Source organism: Rhinolophus ferrumequinum, chromosome 23 (genome assembly GCF_004115265.2).
Source record: "Rhinolophus ferrumequinum isolate MPI-CBG mRhiFer1 chromosome 23, mRhiFer1_v1.p, whole genome shotgun sequence".
Classification (NCBI taxonomy): domain Eukaryota; kingdom Metazoa; phylum Chordata; class Mammalia; order Chiroptera; family Rhinolophidae; genus Rhinolophus; species Rhinolophus ferrumequinum.
The window spans coordinates 18,587,578-18,602,730 of NC_046306.1; the positions used below are offsets into that span (position 1 = coordinate 18,587,578).

Sequence of the window (15,153 nt, forward strand, 5' to 3'; positions counted from 1 at the left end):
CTGCCCTTTCCTCTCTCCATTCTCCCCATCACTCATCCTGTTCCCCTCGCCTCCTTGCTGTTCCTCCTACACTCCAGCACCCCCTACCTTAAGCTCTTAGCACGGGCTGTTCCCTCTGCCTGCATTCCCTTCCTGCAGGGAGTGACAAGACTCTTCCCTCCCCTCCTCGGATGTGAGCTACTGAGAAATGTGTTTCTTCCCCAGGCACCCTATCTAATTACCATCCAGTCCCCACGCCCCAGCCAGCATGTCAACCCCTTTACATTTGATCCACTTTACATTTGATCCATAGCAGTTGTCTCCCTCTTACAGATCATGTGCATATTTCCCTTATTTGTTATGTTTTTGTCTCCCCCACCCTCCCCCACAATAGCAGTGCTGTGAGAGCAAGGATTTTTGTCTGGTTGGTTCTTTGCTGTATCTTCAGCCTCTAGAACACTGTCTGGCACACAGTAGTCCTCAATAAATACTTGTGGAAAGGAGGGAGCAAGAGATGGAGGGATGGAGGGATGGAGGGAGGGAGGAAAGGATGAAAGGATGGAAGAATGGAGGAATGGGTCCTACCCAGGGTCCCAGAAGATGAACGGGTACAGGCCTCGGCCCTGGGTCTGTCCCGCTCCACAGCCTATCCCTTGACCACTGCGTTCTCCTGCCACTGCCTGGCATGTAGCGGTGGCAGAGCCTCTAAGCACCCTGACATGCACAGGGCAGTGGGCAAGTCTGAGACAACTCCAAGCCCCACCCAGAAGGGGCTTAGACACGGCCCAGCTAGCAGGGATGTTTGCTGAGTGAGCAAGGAAGGAGTGATGAGTGAGCCAGGGGCCCGCTGTGGGCCAGGGCAGCCAGACGTGTCTGGTCCCGTGCTCATGCCGCAAACACGCTATGGGCTGTCAGTCCTCAAACCGGCTCCACTAGTGCTGCTGGGATGGGGCGGGGCCCTGCAGGCTCGGGCTGGCACCCGCAGAGGGATGGAGGGGTGCAGCCGGGGACAGGACCTGCAGCCCGGGGAGGGCAAAGGCTAAGCAAGTGGACTGTGAAGCTGCTACCAACCCCGGCCCTGCAGAAACGGGACTGTTCCAGCCCCTGCGGCTCCTGGGTTTCTTCCTGGGCAGGAAGGGGACCCCTTTCCAGCCCTCAAGCTCTGACTTGCATTGTAGAGGGCAGGGTCCTTTCCCGCCAGGACCTGGCCATAGCCTGGAAGCCCTGGAGGGAAGGGCAAGGCCCGGAAGTGGGTGGTACTAGAGCAGGACAAGGCAACAGGAGACCTGGTATAAAAGCCTTTGCCGCATAGCCTTGAGGGAATTCTATGCCCTTTTGGACTCAGTGTCCCCATGTGGAAAGTGGCGTTGGGCACAGATTCCAGGGACCTTCAACCCCAAGGCGCTGAGTTATCTAGAAAAGGCCACTTGGCGACTCCAGCCCTACTGCTTAGCTCTGGAAATGGACAGCAAGGTCAGAGTCAGACTTGCACACATCTCCTCACTCCCCATGGAAAAAACAATAATAAAAATACCTGCTGATTACTGAGTGCTCACTGTATTCCTGGTATGAGACTCTGTGCTTTACATGCACTGTTTCATCTGGTCCTCCCAACGGCGCTGTGAGGTGGGGACCGTTACTGTGCCCATTTCCCAGCAGAGGAAACTGAGGCCCAGGTCCCATGGCCAATTAAGAGTCCAGGCGCCCAACCCCACCCCTGAGGTCACATTGGACAGACTCCATCTCCCCAAGACAGTTCAGGGCAGGAAAGAAATCTCAGATACACCCTGAAACGTCAGCTAGAATTGGGGGGGCAGAGTCCATGTTTCCCAAATCCATAGACCCCCCCCAAGTCCTAAGAGGCAAAGCCCCAACGCTTCCCCACTGTGTACCACTGGGTATACCACTTGAGCCTCAGTTTTCTCATCTGTGAAATGGGTAAGATCCTGCCAGTTCTGCCTAAGGTATACCATTGTTTGAAGCCACAGGGACTGGAGGACTCAGTCCAGCCCTCAGGACAAGGTGGAGAAGCTACGTGCCTCCAGAGGGATTGGGCGGGGAGGGGCGAGCATGGACCGGAAGCCCACAGAAGTCTGTGGTAAGGCCTTAGCCCCTCATCAGCAGCAGCGCAAAAGAGGAAGGATAATTCCTCATGTCTCCCATGTAACCCAGTTCCAAGCCCCGTCAGTCCCACCTCCAAACACATCCTGAATCTACTTCCTTCACTCCCACCTTAGCCAGGACCAGCCTCCTCCTCCAGGCTGGTCAACTGGGGGCAGAGAGCCTTTCTGAAATGTCAGTCTGAATCTGTCACTCCTGCTTAACACCCTCATGGCCCCTGTACTCCAAGACTAAGGACAAAGTCCTCACAGGGGCCTACAAGGCCCTAACGTGTCTCTCCAAGCCCCACCCTTTCCATTTGTTCTGCTTCCACACTAGCCACTTCCACTTTCCCTGAGAACCCAGTACGCCCTGCCTCAGGACTTTTACACTTGCTGTTCCCATCACCCAGAGCATACTTCCCCTAGACATCTATATGCCTTACTCCTTCACTTCCTTCAGGTGCTTTACCGAAATGATGCTTGCTCAGAAAGGCCTTTCCTGACCCCTTGTTTAATGGCAACACACCTAGTCAAGTCTGCTCTCTCTTTGAGTCTCATTTCAAAAGCTACCTCCTCACCAAAGGCCTCTCTGATGTCCCCCAGCCCAAGTGAGGACCTTCAACTTCTCCTTCCTCCGATGGCATAATTCACTGTATGAGTCCATGTCTGATGAGAACAGGGGCCACTTCTGTCTCACTCACAGCTGAATGCTCTGCAGTGGGTGTAATATTCAAAAGAGTTAACAGCTGGGATGCTTGGGTACCATGCAGTCAGAATGGACACTGGCCAAGAGCACAGGGCCTACCATGGAGTGGGCGCTTGGTAATTAATAAATGAATGAATAAATGAATGAATGAATGTACGGACGGATGGATAGACAGACGGATGGATGCATGGATGGATAGATGGTCAGTCAGACGGATAAATGAATGGGGCACACAAAGTAGGCTTGAGACTTGCCAGGGATACCTTGGGCCCTGAGAAGGTGAACCAGACAAGGGAATGGCCTTCTAAGTTCACCAGCCAGGCTCTGACCCAAGCAGCTGCAGCCAGCCTGGGTACTCCTCCTGCACAACTCGACTTTCATTTCCCATCCTCTCAGTCTGAGGAAGCTCCTTCCCCTGGGGGAACTGGGTGAGGAGGAGGGGCAGGCAGCCCTCTGGTCCCCAAAGAGGGGGGGCTCCCAGGCTCCATCTGTCCCACCACAAAGGGGCTTTGTCCTCAGTGCTGAGAGCGTGGGGCAGACCGGAAGCCGCCCTCAGCCACCCAGCAGGTCCCAGCACCCCCGGTCAGCTGGGCCAACAGCTCCAGGGCCAGATCCCAGAGGCTGGCACAGTGCTGGGCACAGGCTGCTAAAATCTCCCTCATCCTTCCTAGGAGCCCTAGGAGGGAGGCTCTGGGGTGACCCCCGTTTCTGCAGATGGGAACACTAAGGCACAGAAGGGCAAAGTTACTCGGCCAAGATTTCCCATCTAGCAAAGAACAAAGCTGGGATTCAAATCCAGGCCCATCCAGCACCAGAGTTTTCAGCTACAGCTCTCAACTTACCCTGTCTGGAATATGGACCCTCTGGGTTCAAGGGGGTGAAGGGGCCTTTCTGGAGGCATGAGCGGGCCTGGCCCTTCACCCGGACAGGGGGAACTTTGTTACCCAACGAGGGAGGGTATGTCCCAGCCCTGGTCCCAGGCACCTTCAGAATCTGTCGGCCAGGCCCCAGCAAAGCGCCATCACTTCCTGCCAGGCGGGCATCTACAGGGAAAGGATGTGTGGGCAGGCAGACCAAGGGGAAGAGGCCCCTCCCCCACACATATCCCTTTCAATCTCAGACCTGCCATATGACTGGCCAGCACCCACCTTTCCAGGCCCACCTGCTCTCAGTACAACCAGCACGGCCACCTCACCAAAGCCACACTGCCAATGGGGCACCTATCTGAGCCAGGCACTACCCACGGTGACAGATAAAATCAGTCCTGCCTGGCAGTCTCTCCTCACTGCCTGAAGACAGCATGTAGCCTCCCTGAGCAGGCACCTGAGGCCCTCCACTGCGTGGCACCAGCCACCTCTCAGGTCAAAAGTCTGCTGTTCCTCTAAGCTCCAACAAGAGCAGCTGCTCAGGCCGCACCTCCAGGCCCTTGCTCAAGGTCCACTTCCCCCCCCCAGAGAACCATCCCATCCTTCCCGGTATATCCCACGTACCACCTCCTCCAGGAAGTCTTCCCTGACCCATCCCTCCAAAGTCCCAGACCAGCCCCTACCTTCTGCCCCAAGAGGGGGTTCTTGATCCCTGTATGGAAGCCCAGCCTCTGTGGGTTGCCTACACTTGGCAATAATAATTGAGCACCTAAGCCCTCTGATCCTTCTTTGCCCTCCCTTCACACCTTCAGCAGGAAGCCTGGCCTGCTCCCAGCAGCCCCAGGCCAAAGGCTAAGTGCCCTGGCAAGGGCTTGAGGCCTGATCAACCTCGTCACCTTCTAACTACCAACTAACTACCTTGTATATGACCTGCTGCTCCCCAGCTCCCCAGGCTATGCCTGCACACACCAGACAATTTCCTACCTCCAGATCTTTGCCTATGGTCTCCCTGGCAAATCCTCACCTTTCATTTTTCCCCCTGAGCTCTTGCTCGCCCTTTCAGCCTCAGGCTGGATTTCACCTCCTCTGGGCAGCCTTTCTGGCATTGTAACGAGCTGCCACAATTCATGTGGCATTTGCCCCATGGCAGGGCAATGATCAGGGTCTGTGTCTTGCTTCCCCAGTGTGCAGGCTGCTCCCAGGGTGCATCTTTGGGGTCCCCAGCATCCAGCACAAGGCCCAGATACCACCATTAGGTAATCGAGAGTCCAGCTGCCAACTCCTTGCCCAGAGAATCCAGGGGCAGAAGCCGGGAGCAGCGCACCACGGCAGCACTGAGTCCTGTTCTGCCCATGCTGCCCATAGACTTAAGGGATGGGCGGAGTTGGGGGGCATTTCTGCAAATGGCCAGCTGGTAACTAAACCCACGTCGTTTCTAAAACTAGGGCACAGCAGAGAAACGGGAACAGCAGAATTGTCCCCAAATAGAACTGTGGCCCATCTGGTTCCAGGGCCTTCGGGAACACCTGGAAGGGGTGGGGGTGGGGTGGGCAGGTGGCCGCTTCCAAGAATGGAAAGGCAATCTAAAGCTTGGAGGGTGGGCAGGGAAGTCAACATCACGGCAATCGGTGCTGATGCCCAGCCGAAATCCCTCCTGGAAGGTAGAAGGTCCTCTCCCACTTACCCCCACCTGGCTACAGGTTGCTCCTTACACTGTCCCACCTCTGAGCCCTTGCTCACGTGGGTCCTCTGCCTGGAATGCTGTTCCCCTTCTGACAGCCAAATTCCTACCATCCTTATACCCTTAACCTCTGACTGGCACATTCCATAAGCCTGGCCTGGGCGGACATTTGGGCAGAACGAGCTTCTCAAGTCTTCCCAACAGGCCTATGAGGAAAAGACTCCTGCCCCATCTCATAGACGAGGAAACTGAGGCTCAAAAAGAGAAACCATTTGCCCAGGACACACAGTAGAGGTGGCAGGTGGACCCGGTAACGTGGTGAGTCCTGGGTCCCAGCAGCCGCAAAGCACCAAAAGGCCTGGTGGGGCCTGGTTCAGCCTCTTAATCAGGCCCAGCCTTGGGGACTTAGCATAACTCAGGGACAAAGTACACAGGGTACGGACCCACAGGCAGAACAGGAACTCCCACCTCTCCCCCGACCCCCACCCTAGAGTGGCTGCTGACTGAGGAGCCAGCCACACTGGTACAATGTGATGGAAGTGTCTCCTCACAATATGCATAGACCCATTACACAGACGAGAAAACTGAGTCCTGGAAGGGAACAGTTTCTCCATCTGGAAAGTAGCACATGCCCCAGGAAACTCTGGCTGTGATATCCTACTGTGGCCTTGTAGGCACTATTTCCTTTCTCTGAGTCTCAGTTTTCCTATATGGAGAATGGGGTTGTCATTCCTTTCCTCTTCAGAGTGATACAAATTATAATAAAATAACAGCTAACATTTACCGAGCTCTTACTATGTGCTGGCATTGCTGAGAGTGTCATGCATAATACCTCACTTGGTCCTCGGAAACAAGGCCATGATGTGGATATTGCCATTGGGCCCATTTTTCAGATGGGGAAACTGAAGCACCAGTGGTGAACTGACTCACCTTTCTATCACACAGCTAGTGGGAGACAGCAGTTGGAGGTAAAGGAGAAGCCCCTGGGGTTGGGAGCCAGGGTAGCTTCCCAGGGGAGTCTCCTGGCCTTCACACTGCCCTGAAAGGAAAGCTGCAAGGGGCTGGAGAAGCAGTCAGGGGTCAGGAGGGAAGCAGAGAAGGGTTCAGTCTGGATGAGGTGGGGCAGGCCTGCAGCGTACAGGAGGCCCTGGGTCCAAAGCCAAGCACTGGGTAACCTTGGACAATCTCCTTTGCTTCTCTGAGCCTCACTTTCCTCTTTGGTAAAATGTATCCAGAAGTGTGAGGATGGGGACTGGGGGGGGTGGGGGGGGCGGGGACAGTTCACCTGGCACTGAGCAAGGGCTCAGTATGCTCCGAAGGAATGAATGACTGTTAAAGGAATCCAGGGCTGGTCTATAAGGCTCATTATTCCTTCAGGATGGTGATTGTATCTTACTCTGCACTCAGAAGGCTTGGGAAGGTGGACATAACCTGCTTCTTCTCTAATTCCTTACAAGGAACCTTCGCAGCTCTGTCAGACTTCCAGGCTGTGTAACCTCAGACAAATCACTTTACCTCTCTGAACCTACAAATCCTCCTTTTAACAATAAGTCCAGGATTTCATGGGACTCAGAGAGAGGTTCCTGCCTGGGGAGACTTGGGGTTCATGGGGGGCGGAGGAAAGGTTCAGTGCCATCTGCCCAAGCACAGAGAGCACCTGGCATGACCTGACTTGAGGCCTCAGTTTCCACATCTGCCAAATGAAGATTATCATGACCGTTCTCTTTCCCTCCCAGCCCTGCTTGGGGATGCTCAGAGGTGACTATGGAAAGTGCTTTGTAAACTGTAAAGTGCAGTGCCCTTCATATTGACGATTTTTATAACACTCCCACAGAAGCAAACAGAATCCTATGACTTGCCATCCAAGGCAGAGCATGTCAGAGCCATGAAGGAGGGCAGAGAAGGAGCAGGGTGCAGAAGAGGGACGTATGGACTCAGGCTGGGGAAGAGAGGGTGGTCAATAGAAGCTTTCTGGAGGCAGAGGTCACCTAACCACTAGAAGGGTATTGAGAGGGAAAGCACGCAAGCCATGGGACCCCCAGAGGCAAAGGCATGGAGGGCAAGCAGGAAGACAGCCCGTGGTTCAGAAAGGCTAAAGGGTCATCTGAGTGAAAGGGAAATGTGGAGATGATGGGGGAAGGCCTAGGGCAGAGCTCTGGCCCAAACCTTGGGAGCCCTTGCTGTGGAGCCTGGGCCCATTGGCCTCTCTCTGAGCCTCCGCTGCCTCTCAGGCCAAGCGGGCAAAGATATAAAGTAGCCAATGCTCAATCAGTGGCTACCTTCCGAGAGATGGATACATTCAGTGAGGGGGCTTTGAGTGCCAGGGATGAGGGCATGGGGAGGCTTTGACAAGTCACAAGTAGACAAGGGCTGAGGTGAGAGCTGGGCTCTGGGAGGCTGGACAGAGCTGGCAGCCTCCACTCAATCCAGCGACTGAACTTGTCCATCTCTAGTAACCTTCCCCCAGCCCTGTCCCATAGGACAAGCCCATCATGGACACAGATGTCCAGGCTCAGCCCTTGGGATTCCTGGATCAATTGACCCGCAGAGGCCCAGCATTCCCACTTCATCAGGGAATCACCTTCATAGTCACAGGCATTCAAAAACATTAAGCACATGGGCCGGCCCGGTGGCTCAGGAGGTTGGAGCTCCATGCTCCTAACTCCGAAGGCTGCCGGTTCGATTCCCACATGGGCCAGTGGGCTCTCAACCACAAGGTTGCCGGTTCAACTCCTCGAGTCCCGCAAGGGATGGTGGGCTTTGCCCCCTGCAACTAAGATTGACCAAGGCACCTTGAGCTGAGCTGCCACTGTGCTCCCAGATAGCTCAGTTGGTTGGAATGCGTCCTGTCAACCACAAGGTTGTCGGTTCGACTCCCGCAAGGGATGGTGGGCTGTGCCCCCTGCAACTAGCAACGGCAACTGGACCTGGAGCTGAGCTGCGCCCTCCACAACTAAGACTGAAAGGACAGCAACCTGAAGCTGAACGGCACCCTCCACAACTAAGATTGAAAGGACAACAACTGACTTGGAAAAAAAGTCCTGGAAGTACACACTGTACCCCAATAAAGTCCTGTTCCCCTTCCCCAATAAAAAATCTTTATAAAAAAAAAAATTAAGCACCTAACTATGCACAGAGCAGGCACACATTAGCTCATCTCATCCTCACATTACCTTGTCAAAGCTCATACTGGCACTGTCTCCCCATTTCATAAACAGGGAAACTCAGGTTCAGAGCAATCATTTTCCCACAATCATACACAGCAAACAGGATTCAAACCGAGATCCATCTGGCTCCAAAAGCCTTGCTATTTCCACTCCCTTTAAGCCCATTGAGCACCCTGATATGCCAATCCTGGAAGCTGAGGGTTCCCTGCAAGACCACAGTGGAGATCCATCATCCAGAGCTGGAAGTCCAGAGTCAGGATACCTGCTCCCCTGACCTACCCTCACCTAGACGAAGATTTCAGCCAAGTCGGTGCCCACTCAGTGGGAATTGGATGCCACAATTCAATGTTCGGTGACCATGGCCTAAGCCCTTGGCTTCTCTGAGCCTCAGTTTCCTCTTCCATGTAATAGAAACAAAAGTTCTGCCCACTCCATGATGAAGCAAGTGATGGAATGGGTCACCTTGCTAGAGCCTGGCTGGAGAATGCACCATGTGAAGACATTGACATCAAACAGAGTAAAAGTCAAGTCTGCAAATTTGGACAAAGTAGCCCAAGAGAAGATAATCAGCCTTTGACAGGGGAGGCCGAGCTTCCCGACACCACCCCAACCCCAACTTCCAACTCCCAGTACCTGGAGCTTCATGGTTCAAAGGAATCATTCCTACAGTTTCTCAACAGCTCCAGGGCCCTTTCAGACATCCCCAGGCGCACACGGGCATCAAAGAACAGGACACTGCCGGGCCTGCCCCTGGAGAACTCCCCAGCTAGGATCCCCAACACAGAGCCTCAGTGAGGGAGGAAGCCTCAGTGTACAGATGAGGAAACAGGGCCAGAGCAGGAAGGGACGTGGCCAAGATTATCTGGTTCTCCTCCCTTCAGCCTTCTCATTTTATTCTGGAACTTCAGGGAAGTCGCTTGCTCCCCACAGCCAGGAGTAGGGAAATGGGGATTCTGGCTTCTAGCTTTAGGATCCACCCCAATCACTGACTCCTTGACTCAGCCCCACCCAGGCTGTACTGTGGGAAGGGGCAGTCTGGCTGAGTGGGGAGAGCCCTTGGATCAAAAGATAAGAGGTGTGCATTTTTCTCCCAGCTTGGATAATGCTAGATCCTGGGTCTCTCTGGCCTCATGTTCCCCATCTGTGAAGAGAATGTCAGAATAAATCAGGAATAACAAATTCATGGCACATATAACGCTCTGTAATCCTCTGCCCATGGCAGACATTATTAATCTATCACAGCACTCTTTCCCACGAAGCCAAGACTGGGCCTCAGAATGCTTCTCAACATAGCAATCCAGGTCTGGGGAATTTGAGCCCTGAGCCATCCCAAGACCAGATAATATCTCAGCCCTCATGAGGGAGGGGAAGAGAGAAGAAAAACATAACATTTATTGAGCCTCCAGTAGACTCAAGCCACTGGGAGATGTTAGCTGATTTAATCTTCACAAGGGAGGGGTGCAGAGGCTGAAGTTCAGAGAGGCTAAGTGATCTGCCTTTGGACATGCAGCTAGGAACTGAGGCTTGAACACAGGGGAGGTATCTACTGGGCCACCGTCGCCCCGACAGTGGAGCAGAGGCAGCCACCAGCCACCAGGTAAGCCACTAGAGTACAGCCTAATCCCATCCTCCCCTTGGCCCTACTAGGTGAAAGTCCCATACCCATTTTATAGGTTCAGAAACTGAATCACAGGAAGGAGTGAGTGCCAGTGGCCCTCCGCTGGCACAGAGGGTGAAGGACTTGAGTCCGTGTCTGGTTCTTTCCCACCCCTATTTATCGAGTTAATGTGCGCTAAATGTTTTATTTCAGCCCTCTTGGGACATCCTGGGAGCCATGACTCATATTATCCCACTTTAGAGATGAGGAAACTGAGGCACCCCAGAGGAAGTGCCTCCCCCGGGGTCTCAAGTGGAAACCAGAACAGTATACCACGGAGATAACAGGGTGGGGGTAGTGGAAGGGAAGTATAGGGCGATGGGAACCTACAGGGAGATAGAGGTGGAGTGGGGGTTGCACACCACAGAGGCAGGAAATGAGGCTCTAGTCAAAAGGCCCAGAGCAGGGCGGTGGAGGGCCTTTGAAGTGGGGCTAAGGCCTGCAGGGACATGGGAAGCTCCTGGAGGAACCCAGCACTGGACAAGGAGTCCAGAGCTCCCCCCAGCGGAGGTATGGCCCTGTCACTTGACCACTGGGAGACCCTAGTCAAGTGGCTTCTCCTCGCTGGGTCTTAGTATTAGGTTGGTACAAAAGTAATCATGGTTTAAAAGGTTCAAAAATAATAATAATAATAATTGCAAACACCGCAATTACTCTTGCACCAAACTAATATTTACATCTGGAACGTGGACCGATCTCACCTAAGGGAGAATTTCAAGAAGCTGAGATGAGCCCCACCCATCTCCCAGTTCAGCCTCCTCACACCGCCAGGGCAGGGGAGGACTCAAGTCGCCCAGCACATGGGTGGCCTTGGCTGCCAACATCCTTTCCTAGGCCAGTCCTACCCAGAGCAGTACCTCAGACTCAGTGAGATCAGCCACTCAAAGCCTTCACCACACAGCTGGCGAGGCCACAGCCATTGGGCCAACCAATCTGCCCAATGTAACGCCATGCAAGGCGGGTCCCATTTCCTAAGTGCCTACTGGTGCCAGGGACTAGGCATATAGCCCTCCTTTAACCCTCACCTGATAGGGAAGTATTTATTGTTCCCATTGTCAAGGAAACTACCGTGTTTCCCCGAAAATGAGACCGGGTCTTATATTAAGTTTTGCTCCAAGAGACGCATAAGGGCTTCTGTTCAGGGCATGTCTTATTAAAAATCATGCTAGGGCTTATTTTCCGGTGAGGTCTTATTTTCGGGGAAACATGGTAAGTCTCAGGCAGATACAGTGAATGACCCACTGTCATTCAACAAGTGGAGATATTCAGGAGCTAAACCCAGACCTGTCTGCCTCCTGAGCCTTTGCCAGACCTCTGGTCTCCAGCTGACCCCTCCTTGCTCCCAACCTCACTCCCAGGCTCCCTGCATTGCACTTTCCCAACCCCTAGATCTCACCCTCTCCTACCTTTCTGCTAGTGAACTCCTACTCCATTTTCAAAGCCCAGTCTCAAATGCCTCCTCCTCTTGACACCTGATCTAGGCCCCCATGGAATACTTGGAGTCCAGCCCATAGATATAGTTCTACCAGCAGCCTTAGCCAGCTCATGGCCTCCAGCATGGGGCTGCTCACACAGGGGACACCAATCGCCCCTCCCACACCCGCACTGTGTGAAGATGAAGACCAAACTCCTCCACAAAGCTCACACGGCCCCACATGGTCAAGCCCTACTGCTAGTACCCCTCGTTTCACCTCTCACCCAATCCTCCTAATTCTCTGTGCTCCAGACTCACAGGCTTTCCCTTTGTTTCTCCACAAAAGCATACACTCCCCCACCTCAGGGCCTTTGCACATGTAGTTCCCTCTGCCTGGCAAGCCCTTCCCCTAGCTCCATGCCTGGCCATCTCCTACTCGCTTCCTTTAAGATTCCTCTGTATCCCACACCTTTCTTTGAGCCCTTATCACATCTATGATGATATATTCATTTATTTGACAATTTGTTTGCTATTTGGCTCACCCTCTAGACTCAAATTTCTGGGAGGCCAGGGACCTGTTCACAATTCGCCAGCAAGGGCCTACTCAGGCTGACCACTCCCCACAACCCCAGGGACCCTGGGAAGTGTCTGAGCAGAAGAGAAGAAAGAGCACCCTATACCCTTCTTTGTTAAGTGAACTGCTGCTGCCCTCAGCACCACCTCCTGGAAGCTTCCCGATGCCTCCCTCCAACTGCTAACCCCATCACCACACTGCTCAGCCTGAGTCCAAAGCTCCTAGCACATACATAGTAGGTGCCCAATACGGGGTCATGAATGCTTTATTGAGGCGGGTTTGGGAAAACGGGGTCAAGTGAGGACCACGGGGCGGAGTCTGTCAGCAGGCCTCTGAGCCATCTCCTCCCTGGCTCCTGGGGTTTGGGAAAGCCAGACAACCACCCCCCCAACCCCACCCCAGGTCACAATCAGGGAAGAAGCAAAAGCAGGAACTGGTTGTGAACTAGGGATAATTCATGCTCCAAGAACAGAGTAGAGGACAGGAGAGAGCTGGGGGGCCTTCCTGGGAGAGGTGGGCCTTAAGCTAAGCCTTCAAGGACAAGAGCAGATAAGCAGCTCCTAGAGGAAAAGGCACTCTGGGCAGGGACACCTTCAGGAGCAAAGACCCAGGGACCACGCAGGAGGGCCTGGGCAGGCGGTCAGCTGAGAGAGGTGACACACTATAAATCATTGCCCTGGGTGGAAAAATCACATCACTAAGGAACACCACATCACCAAAAAGGCCTCGTGGCTTCCACGCATTCACTCATCAGTGTAGTCTTTTCCGACACCGCGGTATGCCTGGTCCCATACTGGGAAACCCCTGCCCCCACAACACTGGAGGGCTGCAAGGGCAACCGGAGTGGAGTCTCTGAGGTCTAGGTGGTTTTCATTCCAGCTTCCAACTCTGTGGCCTTGGTCAAGTCACTTGCCCTCGCTACACCTCAGTTTCTCCATCAACCAAATGAGGATAAGCAAGAGTCTCTCCCTCACAGGAGATGCTCTGTAGACGTTAGCAGCTATCATTCTCGTTGGCCCATTTTATACTTAAAACTGAGGCCAGAACGAGCAGTGAGTTGCCTAAGGTCACACAGCTGCCGGGTGGCAGGATTGCACTGGAGCTGTTTCTTTTTCAAGGAGTTATGAAGCAGCTTTTCTGACACCAATTCATCCTCTTCTGGAGATAAGCCCCACTGGGGCCAGCAACCTCACCTCCCACCCAGTTTAGACAATTTATCCAGTGAAGTACTCACTTATTAAGCACCTACAACAAGCCAAGCCCCTACATGCAGAAACACATAGATTCTTCCCCTGAGGATTCTCATTCCACATATGGGGACTCAGAGGATAGTCCCTTGGCCCAGGTCACCCAGTGAGATGAGAAGCCAATGTGTCTTGTCTCCCCAGTCAGGAGGTTGAGAAGAGGGTCAGCCACAGGACCAGCATGGCCCATTCGTAAAACCAAGGCTGGTCTCAGCTCACGGTGGCTGAGCCTGGACTCACCCCAGGTCACTCAGGGACGACTGCCCCAACTGTACAGAGTCCCTGAAGCTCAGGAAGCCTCACCCAGGCACACACACGCTCTGTCACGCGCAAGTTGGCCTGAAGGCCCCAGACACTGAACTGAGGCTCACTCCTTTTGTTCACCCCCATCCTTCCACCAGCCCAGCAATTCCAGCTAGGCCCACCTGCCACTGATAAAGACCCCCAGCTCAGAGAGGGCAGGCAGTTGTCTGAGGACACACAGCAGGGCAAGTGGTAGCCCTGTTGAGACTCAAACCCACCCCAACACCAGCCCAGGCAGGCAGATGGACCAAGCCTGGTGGCGAAAACCCAAAACTTTTGCCAACTTCTGAGCAGGCAGGCTGCTGGGCCTGACCAGGGGGGAGCCTGGGGGCTGTGGACGGACAGGAGGGAGCAAGCATAGTCTGGCCCAGTCCGTTCTAGCCCGGTGGCACCAGGCCCTACCCAAAGCCACACGAGGACAGATAAGTCCTGGGGCCAGGCTGGATGTTCTGGGCCCGGTGCTCCCAGGCCCACCCTGTCGGACCCCTTTCCACCTCCCCTCCCAGGCCGGGGGCTCCAGGCCGAGCTGCCTCGGGTGGAGGTGGCGCCGACTGGCTCAGATTTCAGATTTGGCCTACACCCGGCCTGGGGGCTCCGGCCCGGCTCACTGATCTCAGGGGGCTCGTAGGAGGAGGATGAGCCGGAGGAGGTCCCCGCGCGGACAGGACCCCGCGTCCCCCACCCCACCCAGCCCCCTCCCCCTTAGCATCACAACAAAAGGCCGCGCTGGGCAAATCCCCGTGCGCCCGCCCACCGCTCCGGGATCGGGGCTCCGCCGGGGGGTGTGGGGGTTGGGGGGTGGACTGGAGTCCCTGTGGCCAGGCGATCCGACGCCAGGGTGGTCCCCGGGCGGGGGATCCCCCACACCGGCCGGGACCTGGGGGCCGCGGAGGGGCGTGGGGGGCGGGGGAGCTCACCTGGGCCGGCGGGCAGGCGGGCGCACCAGCAGACAGACGCACCAGAGGGCAGACCGCAGGACGGCCAGGGGGTCGGGCAGACGGCGGCCAGGCCGCTCCGGCTCCCAGGCCGGAATGGATTCCGGGCCGGGAGAGACAGATCGAGAGAGAAAGGGAGGAGGAGGAGGAGGAGGAGGCGGCGACCAGGGGAGGGGAAGAGGAGGGAGGGAGAGCGCGAGCAGGGAGGAGGGGCCCGGCAAGCCGCCGGGAGGAGGAGGAAGGAGGAAGCGCGCGGGGACAGATTCCCCGCCGGTGACTCTGGAGATACCCATGCGCGACCCCACGGGTCCAGATGAGGCAGAGGGTTGGGGAGTGGAGGCCCCGGACACAGGAGCCCCGCCCCCACCCCGCCCCGTGAGGACGCCCCACCCTGGAAGACCCCATCCACCCTCATGCCAAAATGCCCTTCCTAACTACCCCCAACCTACCCACCCTATCTACCCTAAATCCACCTCTCCTATAAGTATGAGTTATAATAATAATAATAATATCAGCACTAATGGA

General features: G+C 55.0%; 1 protein-coding gene across 5 annotated transcripts in view; it reads right to left on the reverse strand.

The window, feature by feature from the left end:
* Positions 1–14,794, reverse strand: part of SRC (SRC proto-oncogene, non-receptor tyrosine kinase) — a 51,877-nt gene extending 37,083 nt beyond the window's left edge. For 3 of the 5 annotated variants that reach the window (XM_033094781.1, XM_033094779.1, XM_033094780.1), the window contains exon 1: positions 14,611–14,794. The gene's annotated coding sequence lies outside the window, so the exon portion shown is untranslated. The remainder of the gene's footprint in view (positions 1–14,610) is intronic. The other 2 variants (XM_033094782.1, XM_033094783.1) reach the window with 2 other exon arrangements.
* Positions 14,795–15,153: the final 359 nt, after the last annotated feature.